Source organism: Phascolarctos cinereus, unplaced genomic scaffold (genome assembly GCF_003287225.1).
Source record: "Phascolarctos cinereus isolate Bilbo 61053 unplaced genomic scaffold, phaCin_HiC Scaffold_1;HRSCAF=81, whole genome shotgun sequence".
In the NCBI taxonomy this organism is placed as follows: domain Eukaryota; kingdom Metazoa; phylum Chordata; class Mammalia; order Diprotodontia; family Phascolarctidae; genus Phascolarctos; species Phascolarctos cinereus.
The window spans coordinates 262,935,645-262,948,978 of record NW_027555514.1 but is presented as its reverse complement, the minus strand read 5'-3'; the positions used below and the strand labels follow the sequence as shown (position 1 = coordinate 262,948,978).

At 42.7% G+C, this 13,334-nt stretch overlaps 1 protein-coding gene across 5 annotated transcripts in view; it reads right to left on the bottom strand.

Moving 5' to 3' along the window:
- LOC110221757 (death domain-containing protein CRADD) overlaps nt 1-13,334 on the bottom strand; it is a 391,384-nt gene that overhangs the window by 114,286 nt on the left and 263,764 nt on the right. The window lies entirely within an intron of this gene.

Here is a 13,334-nt window from a genome sequence, read left to right as displayed (position 1 = left end):
ATAAAGAACTGTGAATGACTTTGCTATTCTCAGTAATACAATGATCTGAGACAATTTTGAAGGACTTATGATGAAAAATGCGATCTTCCTCCAGAAAAAGATTGAAGCATACTATTTTTTCACTTTATTTTTTTTGTGGGTTTTTTTTTCGGTCTGTGTTTTCTGTCACAACATGACTAATATGGAAATGTTTTGCATAATTACACATGTATAATCTATATCAAAATTGCTTACCATTTCAAGAAGAGGGCAGGGGAGGCAGGGAGGAGAGAATTTGGAATTCAAAGTTTTAAAAAATGAATGTTAAAAATGCTTACATGTAGTTGGGAAAAAATAAAATATTATTCAAAAAAAAGTTCATTGAATTGAAATGTTACAGAGGGGATTCTTTTCCAAGTGTGGTTCGGACTAGATAGCCTTCAAGGGCCTTTCCAGTGTTGAGCTTCTATGCTATACAGATATGATTTATTACGATAGTAATGGTTATGGCCAGTGAAAAGATCATAGGATGGTGCACACAGGACTGGATGGGACCTCTGAGGTCATCTAATCCAACCCATTCATCTTCTAGATGGGAAAACCGAGGCCAGGGAAGGGAAGTGACTTGCCCTGGGTCACCCAAGTGGCAAGCATCAGAGTTGGGATCTGAATTCAGGTTCTCTGACTCCACAGCCAGTATTCTTTTCACTGTACCAAAGCAATTTCCTGCCCCACTCCTTTTTCTTTTTAGTGCCTACACAAGGGGACTAATCAGTGAAGACTATTTAGGGACCAATTACAAATAGAAATTTGAACTCCCTAAGAAATGTGAACACGTCTAACCATTCTGTAATTGGACTCAGAAACCGCCCTTACATAGGTGAGCTCCATCCACAGGCGTTCCAGCCTTAGTAGGAGGCCTAGAAAGGAAAAGTCGTTCTAACAAAATTCCCTTTTTTCATCTTTGGGGTAGAGACTGAGGGTCAGCAATGTTATTACACCAGCTTCTCGTGTTGAATTGTGTTTCTGCAAGATCTTGTGAAAAACAAAATGTCACCAAGAATAGGCAACAAAATTTTCATCTAGTATTATGGATCTGCCAAGATTTCATTCAGAAAATGTCAAAATGTTGTGCGCACATTAGCTAATCTCAGTCTGAGAGGCCATGACCCAGTATTTGAAAGACCATTACAAAGGACTTAAAAACTATCTTCCATTTGCTCCCAGGATAAAGGTATGATAAATTTCACATACACACACACACACACACACACACACACACACACACACACACACACAGGGTCTAGTTAAATGCTTTGTTATTGTCGTTTGGTCATTTCAGATTCTTTGTGACCCCTTTTGGGGGGTTTTCTTGGAAAAGATACTAGAGTGGTTTGCCATTTCCTTTTCTGGCTCCTTTTACAGATGAGGAAACTGAGGCAAACAGGATAAAGTGACTTGCCCTGAGTCACACAGCTAGTATAAGTGCCTGAGGCTGGATTTGAACTCAGTTCTTTCTAACTCCAGGTCTGCTGCCCTGTGCACTATGGTGCCACCTAGCAGGCGCAGTTGAGTGTTGGTGTCCTGTATTGTCTCCAGTATATTATGGATTGAGAGAAAATGACCATGAGGTAATAGGATCATAGGGTTAGAGTTGGATGCCTTAGAAACCTTCTAGTTCAACCAGCTCATCTTATAGATGAAGAAACTGAGGCTCCAGAGATTAAGTGACTTGCCCAAGGTAACAAGGTAGTGTTGAAACCACCTGTGTGACCTTGAGTAGATCATTTCATTAACCCGGGCTTCAGTGTCGTCACTATAAGATGAGGGCTTGTACTAAACAGCTCTGAATGTCCCCTCCATTTTTAAATCCTTACTTGGATAGCGGAACCAAGGGAAATAGGGTCTTACTGTTGGCAGTAAACCTAGCACATAGTAGGTCTTTAATACTCCCACACATTGATTGTGGCTTGATTCATCATCTCTAAGAAGACTCAGTTTCACCTGCAAGGAATCTCTTTTTCTTTCTCTCGGGTGAAATCTTTTTTTTTTTTTGGCTGAATTTTGATTCTTTTTTGGCTTCCTTTATTCGAATTCAACTGTACAAACATTTATGAAGTCCCTGCTATGTTCTGGGGGAACACAGGGGAGCAAAGATGCAAAACATGGTCCCTGTTTTCAAAAAGGTCACAGTCTAACTAAGGGGATGTGATTTGAGCACCAATAAATGTGACACGAGGCAGATTAAAACAGGGGCAAGAGAAAAATAACAGTGCAAGGTGCTCCAAGAGGAACATATGCTTTCAGCTGGGGAAAATCATGGAAGGCATCATGGAGAAGGTGGTACCTGATCTGGACTTTGAAAGAAAAATATTTCAATAGAAAGAGAATTTTGACAGGTGGAATCCCAAGCATGGGAGCCAAATTACTCATAAGAATTCATGGAGAAGACAGGATGAGTTTGGACGCAAAGTACTACTCCAGTTGGGTTAGAATGTAGAGTGAAAAGTAGGAAGTACAGTTGGAGCTATGTGATGATAGGTCTCGGAATGTCAGTTTGTATTTTATCTGATAAGCAATAGAAAGCCACTGAAGATTTTTGAGCACAAGAGTGACCATAGTCAGAACTTTGATTAAGGAAGATTATTTGTTGGGGACTTATTTAAGAGACCATTACAATAGTCCAGGTTAGAGGTGATGAAAGATTAAGTTAGCATGGTGGAGAACAAAAGAATGGGTAGAAGAGATACAATTGGCAGTACTTGGCACTAATTAAAGGGTAAGGGACAGGGAAGAAAGAATCAAAGATAATTCACGTTGGTTTGCCATTGTTTGTATGGTTTCAGATACTGTTGGGTAGTGGAAAGTACATTCGGTTAGGTGGGAACCTTTGACCAAGTGATTTATGTTCTCAGTGCTTCCCTGTCTCTTCTATTAAAAGGGTGGGAAAATATCTCTTCTCTTTCCCCCAAAGAATTATTTCCAGGCTCAAATGAGATAATATATCTGAAATGATAATGGTTCGCATTAAAATGTGTGACTTTTCCTCCTCTTCTTTGTGGAGGTGGGGGCCTATGGATGTGGAATACTGCTGACGCTATCAGACTCAGTTGATATGTGGGCTGGTTTTCTCTTTCTTTTCTGTTCTCTGTTATAAGGAATGGCTCTCTTGGGGAGGGGACATTTAGAAATAAAGGTTGTAAAAAAGGATATCTAGGGGGCATCTAGGTGGTGCAGTGGATACAGCACCAGCCCTGGATTCAGGAGGACCTGAGTTCAAATGTGGCCTCAGACACATAACACTTACTAGCTGTGTGACCCTAGGCAAGTCACTCTTAGCTCCATTGCATAGCCAAAAAAAAAAAAGGATATCAATACAATAAAGATTAATATATCTATATATCTATATCTATATTCTCTATATCTATATCTATCTATCTATCTATCTATCTATCTATCTATCTATCTATCTATCTATCTATAAAAATTTAAAAATAACATTTCACCTCTGTTAAGTCTCATTATAACCCTACAAGAGCAGTTGGGGGCACCACAGTGAATAGAGCACCAGCCCTGGAGTCAGGAAGGCTCATCTTCCTGAGTTCAAATCTAGCCGCAGACACTTGCTAGCTGTGTGACCCTGGGCAAGTCACTTCACCCTATTTGCCTCAGTTTCCCCACCTGTAAAATGAACTAGAAAAAGAGATGGCAAGCCACTCCACTATCTTTGCCAAGAAAACCCCAAATCGGGTCCTGAATGGTTGGACATAACTGAAAGAAATGAACAGCAAATTAAGGTAAGTGTTGTAAGATAATACCTTCATTAGGGTGAGAAGTTAATTGACTGGTTCAGAGTCACGTGGCTAATAAGCATCTGAGGTGGGATTTAAACCCCATGCTGTTCTGCCTCCAAGTTCACCCCTCTATTCATTATGCCATGTTGTTCTAAAGTAACATACAAGCGAGGTCTATCTGTGGTACCACCCACATACAACCCCATATCTGTTCCGGTGGAGACCAGGACGTAGCAGTGGCGTGCCTCCTGATCTTCTAGAAGATGATATTAGTTAATACCATTAGATAGATGAGTATTTCAACCCTAGGACTTTCCATCACGATGTCAGAAGACAGGAGTCTCCTTTTCTTAGGAACGCGGTAGTGCAGTCTAGCTGTCAGAGTACTAGGTTAAGAATCTGGGTTCCAATCCACTTGCTACCTTCATGAGACCGTGAAAAGTCATCTCCACTTGTCTGGTCCTCAGTTTCCTCATCTGTAAAATGAGGAGGTTAGACTAGGGGATCTCTTCCAGCTCACAACCTATGAGGAATTGCCATAGTAAAGGAATCAGCTTTCTCCGGAAGGAATTTCAGTCCAACGTACAAATAAGACTGTGGTTTACCATTACCCAGAACTAGCTATTAACCCCTAGGCTATTTGCTGACTTCCTTGTTTCCTAGAAGTCTATATATTCTGGGATTTGTTTATGGAGCTTCTGAAACAATGCCCCTTTCTATGGGAAAGTGAGAGCTTCGTCTCTGTTAATTCCTTCCTGCCAGACAGTGTTTTTTTTTCCTAATCCCTGTTTTTCCTTCCTCTTGCGTGTGTGTGTGTGTGTGTGTGTGTGTGTGTGTGTGTGCACACTATTCCTTTTTTCCTTACTATTCTGTCCATGTATTTTGGGGCCACGGTGTTGAAATCTCCCCTTGGTGGTTGTTTAACCAGCAAAATGGAAGCTGTCATCAAACTCTGCTCTGTTTTCTTTGGGCTAAGTCCCCATAGTTCAGGAGGGGGGCGTCCCTCTTGGGCTGATCCATCCAATGGCAGGAGCTAGATGCATTGTGGTTTGGGTGTTTTGGTCAATTGGGACGGAGGCCCTGGACTTGATCCTAGCAATCCTTCTCCAGGGGCTTGGCCATTTGGGGATTAGGTGGATCTCTGGAGGCAGAACTAATGCTGAGGAAGGTGTCTGCCCCAGGAAATGATGGGAGAGTTTACCCAGAGGCCACATTACCCACCAAGCCTCAATTTCCCCCTGTGTCATAGCAGAAAATGCACTAGGCCAGAAGACAAGCTACTTTAGAGTCAGTCCCAGTTCTGTAATCAATTAATGGTGTTGCCTTCCTGATTACTACCTTTCTCTGATCTCTGTTTCCTCATCCAAAAAATGAGCTTGTTGGGAATGCCTTCTGAGGGTCCTTCCAGGGGATGGCTGCTTGGTGGTATAAACCATAGAGAGTCCTGGACATGGAGTCAAGAAGACTTGCATTCAAATCCTACCTCATACCCTTACATTGGGGCAGGCAGCGAAGCAGATAGAGCCTGGAGTCACGACGACTCCTCTTCCTCAGTTCAAATCCAGCCTCAGACACTCCCCAGCTGTGTGACTCTGGGCAGGCCACTTCACCCTGTTTGTCTCAGTTTCCTCATCTGTCAAATGGGCTGGAGAGGGAAATGGCAAACCACTCCAGGGTCTTTGCCAAGAAAACCCCAAATGGGGTCATGAAGAGTCAGAGCCAACTGAAATGATTCAACAACAACAATAATAACAACACTTAGCTGTGGGCTCTGGGAAAGTCACATCCAGCTTCAGTTTTCTCCTCTATAAATGGGGATAATAATAGTACCTACATCACAGGGCTGTGCTGAAGACCAAATGAGTTAACATGTGTAAAGTACTTTGTAAACCGTAACATATTATGTAGATGTGACAATTATAGTAATAATGGCAATTATTGTCATTCTGCCTTCATATCCATGATCCTGTGATCTGAAGGGATCAGAAGGTGTGATCCTGAAGGTTCTCTTTCTCAGTTCACATTTTATGATACCATTTTTAATGTGTTTATTAAAGTGTCCTGAATAGCTCATGTCTGACTCGTTATGACCCCATTTAGGGTTTTCTTGGCAGAGACACTGGAGTGAGTTGCCATTTCCCTCTCCAGTTCATTTTGTAGATGAGGAAACCAAGACCAACAGGGTGAAGTGACTTGCCCAGGGTCACACAGCTAGTAAGTGTCTGAGGCTGGATTTGAACTCAGGTCTTCTCAACTCCAAAGTCTGTGCTTTATCTACTGAGCCACCTAACTGCCCCAAATCTTTCTTCCTTCCTTTCTTCCTTCCTTCCTTCCCTCCTTCCTTCCTTCCTTCCTTCCTTCCTTCCTTCCTTCCTTCCTTCCTTCCTTCCTTCCTTCCTTCCTTCCTTCCTTCCTTCCTTCCTTCCTTCCTTCTCTCTCTCTCTTCTCTCTCTCTCTCTCTCTCTCTCTCTCTCTCTCTCTCTCTCTCTCTCTTTTTGGTGAGGCAATCAGGATTAAGTGAATTCCCCAGGATCACACAGCTAAGTAAGTGTCAAGTGTCTGAGGCCACATTTGAACTCAGGTCCTTCTGACTCCAAGGCCAGAGCTCTATCCACTGCGCCACCGAGCTGCCCCAAATCTTTATTTCTAATAGAGAAATACAGAGCATGTCACTCTCCTCAATAAGCTTCCTTGGTTCTCAGATGCATCCTAGGATAAAATGCGAATTTGTCTCCCTGATGTTTAAAGGCCTTTGCCATCTCATTCCAACAGATCTTTCAAGACTTTCTTCATACTACTCCCTTCATGGACTCTCGGTACCAGCCAGATGGCTCTTTCTTTACAGTAGGTGACATTCCACAGCCTCTGCCTTCTAACAGGCTGTCTCCCATGCCCGCAATGCTCTCCTTTCTCCCTTCTTTGTTTCGAATCCCTGGCTCCATTCAAAGCTTCGCTCAGCTGTAACACTAGGCCTTCCCTATTCCTCCATAAGAATCTGCCACCCCTTCTCCCATCAATTACTTTCTACTTGCTTACCTGTGCACATATTATTAGGGCAGCTAGGTGGCACTATGGTGCCCAGAGTGTTGGGCCTGAAGTCAGGAAGACTCATCTTTGTGAGTTCAGATCCCATCTCAGATGCCTTACTAGCTGTGTGACCCTGGGCAAGTCACTTAACCCTGCTTGCCTCAGTTTCCTCATCTGTCAAATGAGCTGGAGAAGGAAATGGCAAACTACTCCAGGATCTTTGCCAGAAAAACCCCAGTTGGGGTCATGAAGAAGAGTCAGACATGACTGAAACAACTCAATAACAAAAAGCATAGATTATTCCCCCCAAGAGAATATAAGCTCCTTGAGGAAGGGACTATTTTGACAAGGGCTGTCTTTGTATCCTAAGTCCCTAACACTGTGCTTGGCACATAGTAGGTGTTTGTTTAATGGGAGAGGAAGGTTTCTGTCTGTGAAATAATCCCCAAACATAGACAGATATTGGTGAAAACAACATCGTGGAGAAGATTCTTGTTCAAATTCAAGCTCGGCTGGGCAGCCTCAGATCCCTTCCAGCTCTAAGCTTCTCTAACGTACACAGAACAAGTGCTCGTAGCCCACAGGTAGGATGCCATTACCCGAGCTTTCAAAAAAGAGTCTGGCCCAGTAGGGGTAGGAAGCTTGTAAGAACAGTCATAAACAATCCTGACACAGTGAGGGAAGGGAGGAAGAAACACCTCACAAGACCGATGTGGATCTACAGGGAGATTATTTGTTTGTTTGTCTATTTATTTATGGTCAGGCCATCAGGGTTAAGTGACTTGCCCAAGGTCACACAGCTAGTAAGTGTTAAGTGTCTGAGGCTGGATTTGAACTCAGGTCTTCCTGACTCCAAAGTCAGAGCTCCATTCACTGCACCACCTAGCTGCCCCTCACAGGGAGATTTTAGAAGAAAATCTAAGGATGGAAGTGAGGTTTGGTAACTAGGGACAAATACAAATGGCAAGAACATTTAAGCATTGTGTAAGGAAGGCTGCCATCCAGTCTGAACCAAAGCCTATAATAAATGCTAACTACAAGAGTGCGGCAGATAGTGCAGTGGATAGAATACTGAGCCTGGAGTCAGAAAGACTTGAGTTCAAGTCCAGCCCCAGACACTTACTAGCTGTGCAAGTCACTTAACCCTGTTTGCCTCAGTTTCCTTATCTGCCAAATGAGCTGGAGAAAGAAATAGCAAATCACTCCAGTATCTCTGCCAAGACAACCCCAAATGGGGACACAAAGAGTTGGACACAACTGAACACCACCACCACAAGAGGACCCTTTTTGGCAAAACTGGGGATAAGGAGAAGATCAAAGAAAGGTTTGGACCACTTCCACTTTGTTTACAGAGGAAGAGATAATGACATCAGATAATTGAGAGAACATAGAACTACCCAACTCCATTTTCTTCCAGTTTTGTCTATTGAGTAGAACCATTATCAGACTGGGAATGATAGAAAGATGGCAACCACGGAAGTGAAACCCGAGAAGAGAAGATGCCAATGATGCCTCCAATTGCTAGAGCACTTGAAGAGTTATTTTTTCATAGCATCCCTGTGAGTTACCCAAGTGAGGGGCTACTAACAGAAGCCCTGGATTCCTTCTGTGAACTTCCCACCCACTGCTGATCTATAACCTGGATTTCAAAGGAACTCACAGATGCTATCCTGGAGTCTTATGCTTAAGTCTGTGTGACTTTGCACAAGTCACATAAACTCTCTGGGGTTCAGTTTCCTCATCAACAGAATGAAAGGGTTGGGGCTTGCTGGCCCTGGAGTTTCCTTCCAACTCCAGATCTATGCTCCTATCATTCTACACTATTACTGATCCAGTGACAGTGGTCTTGGAGAGCTCCCATAAATGGCTCACATTCTGATAGTGCTTTGAAATTTGCAAAGCTCTTTACCTACTTTGCTTCATTTGCTCCTCACAATAACCCTGAGAAGCCAATGCTATAGGTGGGCATTGGCACATCTACTTTGCAAACCAGGAAACTCACTTCAAGACACAGACTGGTTTGCCCAGAGTCTCACAGCTAATAAATGTCAGAGGTAAGATTTGAACCACCATCCTTTCTCTGACTTTGGTGAGGTGTTAGGGGCCTGGAAAGGGGTAAACATGTAACTTATTTCCAGTTAGTGAACTTGACGTTGATTCCTGGAAAAATAACCCAATAGATTATTAAAGGGAAGGAAAGGCATGCTTGCTATTTAAGGAACTTCAAAGAGTTCTTCACTTGGGTCATAGGATCATAAACTGAGATTAGAAAGGGACCTTAGAAGCCATCTAGTCCACGTTACAGATGAAGGAGTGGAGGCCTCAGGAGGTGAGGTGACCTGTACAAATTCACACATGAAGAAAATGGAAAAGCCTGGATGGGAACTCAGATCTTTTGACTTAATCCACTGGACCTCAAAGCCAAGCAAAGTCTATCTAACTCTTACACATTGAGTTGTAACTCTAAAGCAACGCAACCAATTTTTTTTGAAGGAGTGGAGGCCTCAGGAGGTGAGGTGACCTGTACAAATTCACACATGAAGAAAATGGAAAAGCCTGGATGGGAACTCAGATCTTTTGACTTAATCCACTGGACCTCAAAGCCAAGCAAAGTCTATCTAACTCTTACACATTGAGTTGTAACTCTAAAGCAATGCAACCAATTTTTTTTGAAGAAACATACAAACATCCATTCATGCCAATGGGAATTGTGTCACACAAGAGAATCGCCTCATCATTTTCTATTCAGCTCTTCAATAATACAAGGGCTGTCTCTGTGGGAGTTCACTCCATCATCCCTCTGTTTATTAAGCACCTACTAGGCATCAGGCACTGTGTTAGATGCTGAGGCTTTAGAGAAGAGAGAAAGAAAGAAAGAAAGAAAGAAAGAAAGAAAGAAAGAAAGAAAGAAAGAAAGAAAGAAAGAAAGAAAGAAAGAAAGAAAGAAAGAAAGAAAGAAAGAAAGAAAGAAAGAAGGAAGGAAGGAAGGAAGGAAGGAAGGAAGGAAGGAAGGAAGGAAGGAAGGAAGGAAGGAAGGAAGGAAGGAAGAGAGAGAGAAAGAAAGAGAGAAAGGAAGGAAGAAAAAGAAAGGAAGGAAGGAAGGAATTACAGGACAAAGGAAGGAAGGAAGGAAGACCAATCCTGTCTTTGAGGAACTTACATTCAAATGGAAGCAAACAATATGTACACAGAAAAATAGCAGACAGAGCTGAGCATGGTGATGTACTCCTGTAATCCCTGCTATCCAGGAGGCTGAGTCTTAACCTTTGGAATTCTTAGCTGTAGTGTGTCAATATGGGGAGCCCCCTGGAGCCAGGAGAAGGGTAGCAGATTGCATAAAGAAGGAGTGAACTGGCCCAAATCAGAAACGGAGCAGGTCAAAGCTCTCATGCCCATCAGTGCCAGGATGGAGCTCCTACACTTCCAACATGGGCAAGACATGGAGAGCCAGTCTTGGAGAAAAAAAAAGTAGATGCTGTTTGAGAGATGCAGAAGTTAAGGCATTCTTCACTCGCAGCCAACTTGGTTATGAACCCCTCTGAATTGAACTAGGTTGGTCTTCCAACACAGTGGTTTGTTCCCTGGCTTTTCCAATCTCCCACAGCTTTTGCTACCCTGTCACAGCCTCAGAGAACTGAAGTATACTTCTGGCCTGTGATGATGAATAGAAAAAAGACCTTGGTATATTATATTGATGCCTCTTCTATCTCTATGTCTGTCTCTTTATTTCTCTCTGTCTCTGCCTCTCTGTCAGTGTCTCTGTCTCTATCTCTGTCTGTCTGTCTGTCTCTCTCTCTCTCTCTCTCTCTCTCACACACACACACATAGTATTATCCATCTTAAGAACATACCTCAGCACCTACTATGTGCCAGTTGGGTGGCTCAGTAAGATAGTGTCAGGTCTGTAGTCAGAAAGATTCATCTTCCTGAGTTCAAATCTAGCCTCAGACATGTACTAGCTATGTGACCTTGCAAGTCACTTATCCTTGTTTGCCTCAGTTTCCTCATCTGTTAAATGGTCTGGAGAAGTAAATGGGAAACCACTCAAGTACCTTTGCCAAGAAAATCACGAATGGGGTCACGGAGAGTTGGACATGACTGAAAAAGGACTTAACATGTGCCAGGTCCTGTGCTAACAGCTAAGGATAAAAAGGAGGGCAAAAAAGAGGCCTGCCCTCACAGTCTAACTGGGGAGACAACAGGGAAACCACTTTGTATGAACAAAGCCTAGGGAGGATAAATAGGGAATGGTCAGCAGAAGGAAGTCACTAGAAATAAGGATTGAGAAAGGGCTTCTTGTAGAACGTGGGGTCTTAGCTAGGTCTTGAAGGAAGCCATGAAGTGTAGGCAAGGGAGAATTGGGAGTATGGACCTTCAAGGAAGCACTGAATAAGAAGACTGGAAGGGGGTGGGAGGTTAGGTCATTGAAAGTCAAAAGACTTGGTTTCAGAATCTCACCTGACTCATGGGACCCTTGAATCACTGCACCTCTGAAGCCTCAGTTTTCTCATTTGCAGAAGAGATTGTAGCAGACCTCAAAGGTCCCTTCTGGTTTATGTCCTCAGAGTTTGCATGGCTACCTTGGATGTGTCTTTATGTTTGGGGTGGTGATATATTTCCAGTTACTTGTGAAAGTCAACAGGGTCCCCCTCTTTCCAAGTTAGCCCTTCTCATGGATCCTTTTTTCTCAGGACATTTTCATTATCCAAGGATCTTGGGGAGTCCTGACCCGACAGCATGCCCTCAACTATTTCTTCCCAGAGTCTCACTGCTCTGTACCCCACCTGCACCCCAATCTCACCACCTAGATAATTTTTTTGAGTCAGCATATAGTGAGAGAACCTTTCCTCCCCTGAATTGTATCCGTTTCAATAAAATAAATAAACAAACCAATGAATGAATGAATGACAGAATGAAAGAATAAAGAAAGAAGGAAAATACCTCAGCCATCAGACTTAGCTCTCAGTTACTCCTGCTTTTTGTTTTTGTTTTTGTTTTTTTCAAAAAATTGAAATCCTCCATGAAGGACAAAGCTTTGCCATGCAGGGGACATTCAAGGAAAGTGCCAAAGGGTCGGTAGTTAATTTCAGAAGAAGGCCCCAGAGTTCTCTGGGCACTGGTAGCAGGGTTACTTCCGGGGGGAATGTTTCACAGATCTCAGATCTTGGGATCTCAGAGTTGGAATGGCACACCAAGGCCATCTAATCCGACCCACTTTCCCTTCACAACAAATATAACAAATGGCCATTTAGCCTCAGTTTAAAGGATTAATGGAGAGAGGGAGTCTACTTTCTCCCAAGGGAGACCATTCTACTGTTCAACCAGCTGAATGACTAGGAAGCTTTTCCTAACATCACACCACAATCTGCCTCTCTGCAATTTTCAGTCATTGATCCCAATTTTGTTTGCTGGAGACCAAGCAGAGCAAACCCAATCCTTTCTTCCTCATGAAAGACCTTGAAATACTTGAAGCTCACAGGAATATTGTTCAAAGAGCAACTGTGAATGACTAAGTTATTCTGAGTATTCTAAATACCTAAATCAACTACAAAGGACCCATGAAGGAAGGTGCTATCCATTTACAGAAAAAGAACTGATAAATAGAAGTATGAATAATACGGTGTGTGTATGAAATGGTGGCCTTCTCTAGTGTGGGTTGAGGAGGAATTTTTTTTAAGAAAAAAAATAACAATAATAATAACAAAAATAATTTTTAACAAAATAATTTAATTTAAAAAAGTGAAAAAAGAAAGAAATACTTGAAGAGAATATTCATGTACTCTTCCCCAAACCATCAACTTTGTCCCCCTTGATCCAACTAGGATGCCAAAATTCCCATATCTTCAATCTCATTGTGTCAAGGAATTGAAAAGGATGATAGGATTATAAATCTACAGCTGGGAGTGACCCTGGAGACCAGTTAGTCTAAGTTAAAATAAATCCTTTTATTTGGGGATTTGTTCTGTGAAGTTTGGATTCAGTCAAAAAGCCAAGCTTGAGGACCTAGAGGCTGGAGGTTCTCCACCCCACTCCAACCCATTCACTTTACAAATGAGGAAACTGAGGCCCAGGGAAGTAAAGTGATTTGTCCATGGTCATGCTGGTGGGTGTCAGAGGTGAAATTTGAACCCAGGTGCTCCAGCTTCAGACCTAATGCTCTTGCCTTCTGTTTCAACACAAACGTTTTCTAAAGGGGTAACTTGAAATCATCAGCAGCTATTAATGTCTTAGTTTTAAGTATGTTCTTATAGCTCTTAGAAGAGTGGAAGCCCATGAGGACATAGGTCAGAGGTCAGGAAGCTTTTTTGTGTGTGTGTATGAGGCAATCGGGATTAAGTGACTTGCCCAGAGTCACACAGCCAGGAAGCATTATGTGTCTGAGGCTGGATTTGAACTCAGGTCCTCCTGACTCCAGGGCCAGTGCTCTATCTACTGAACCACCTAGCTGCCCCCAACGAGGAACTTTCTTTTTCTTTTTCTTTTTTTTTTGGGGGGTGGGACTTTTCATATATCTGTAATCCCTGACAGTTGGAA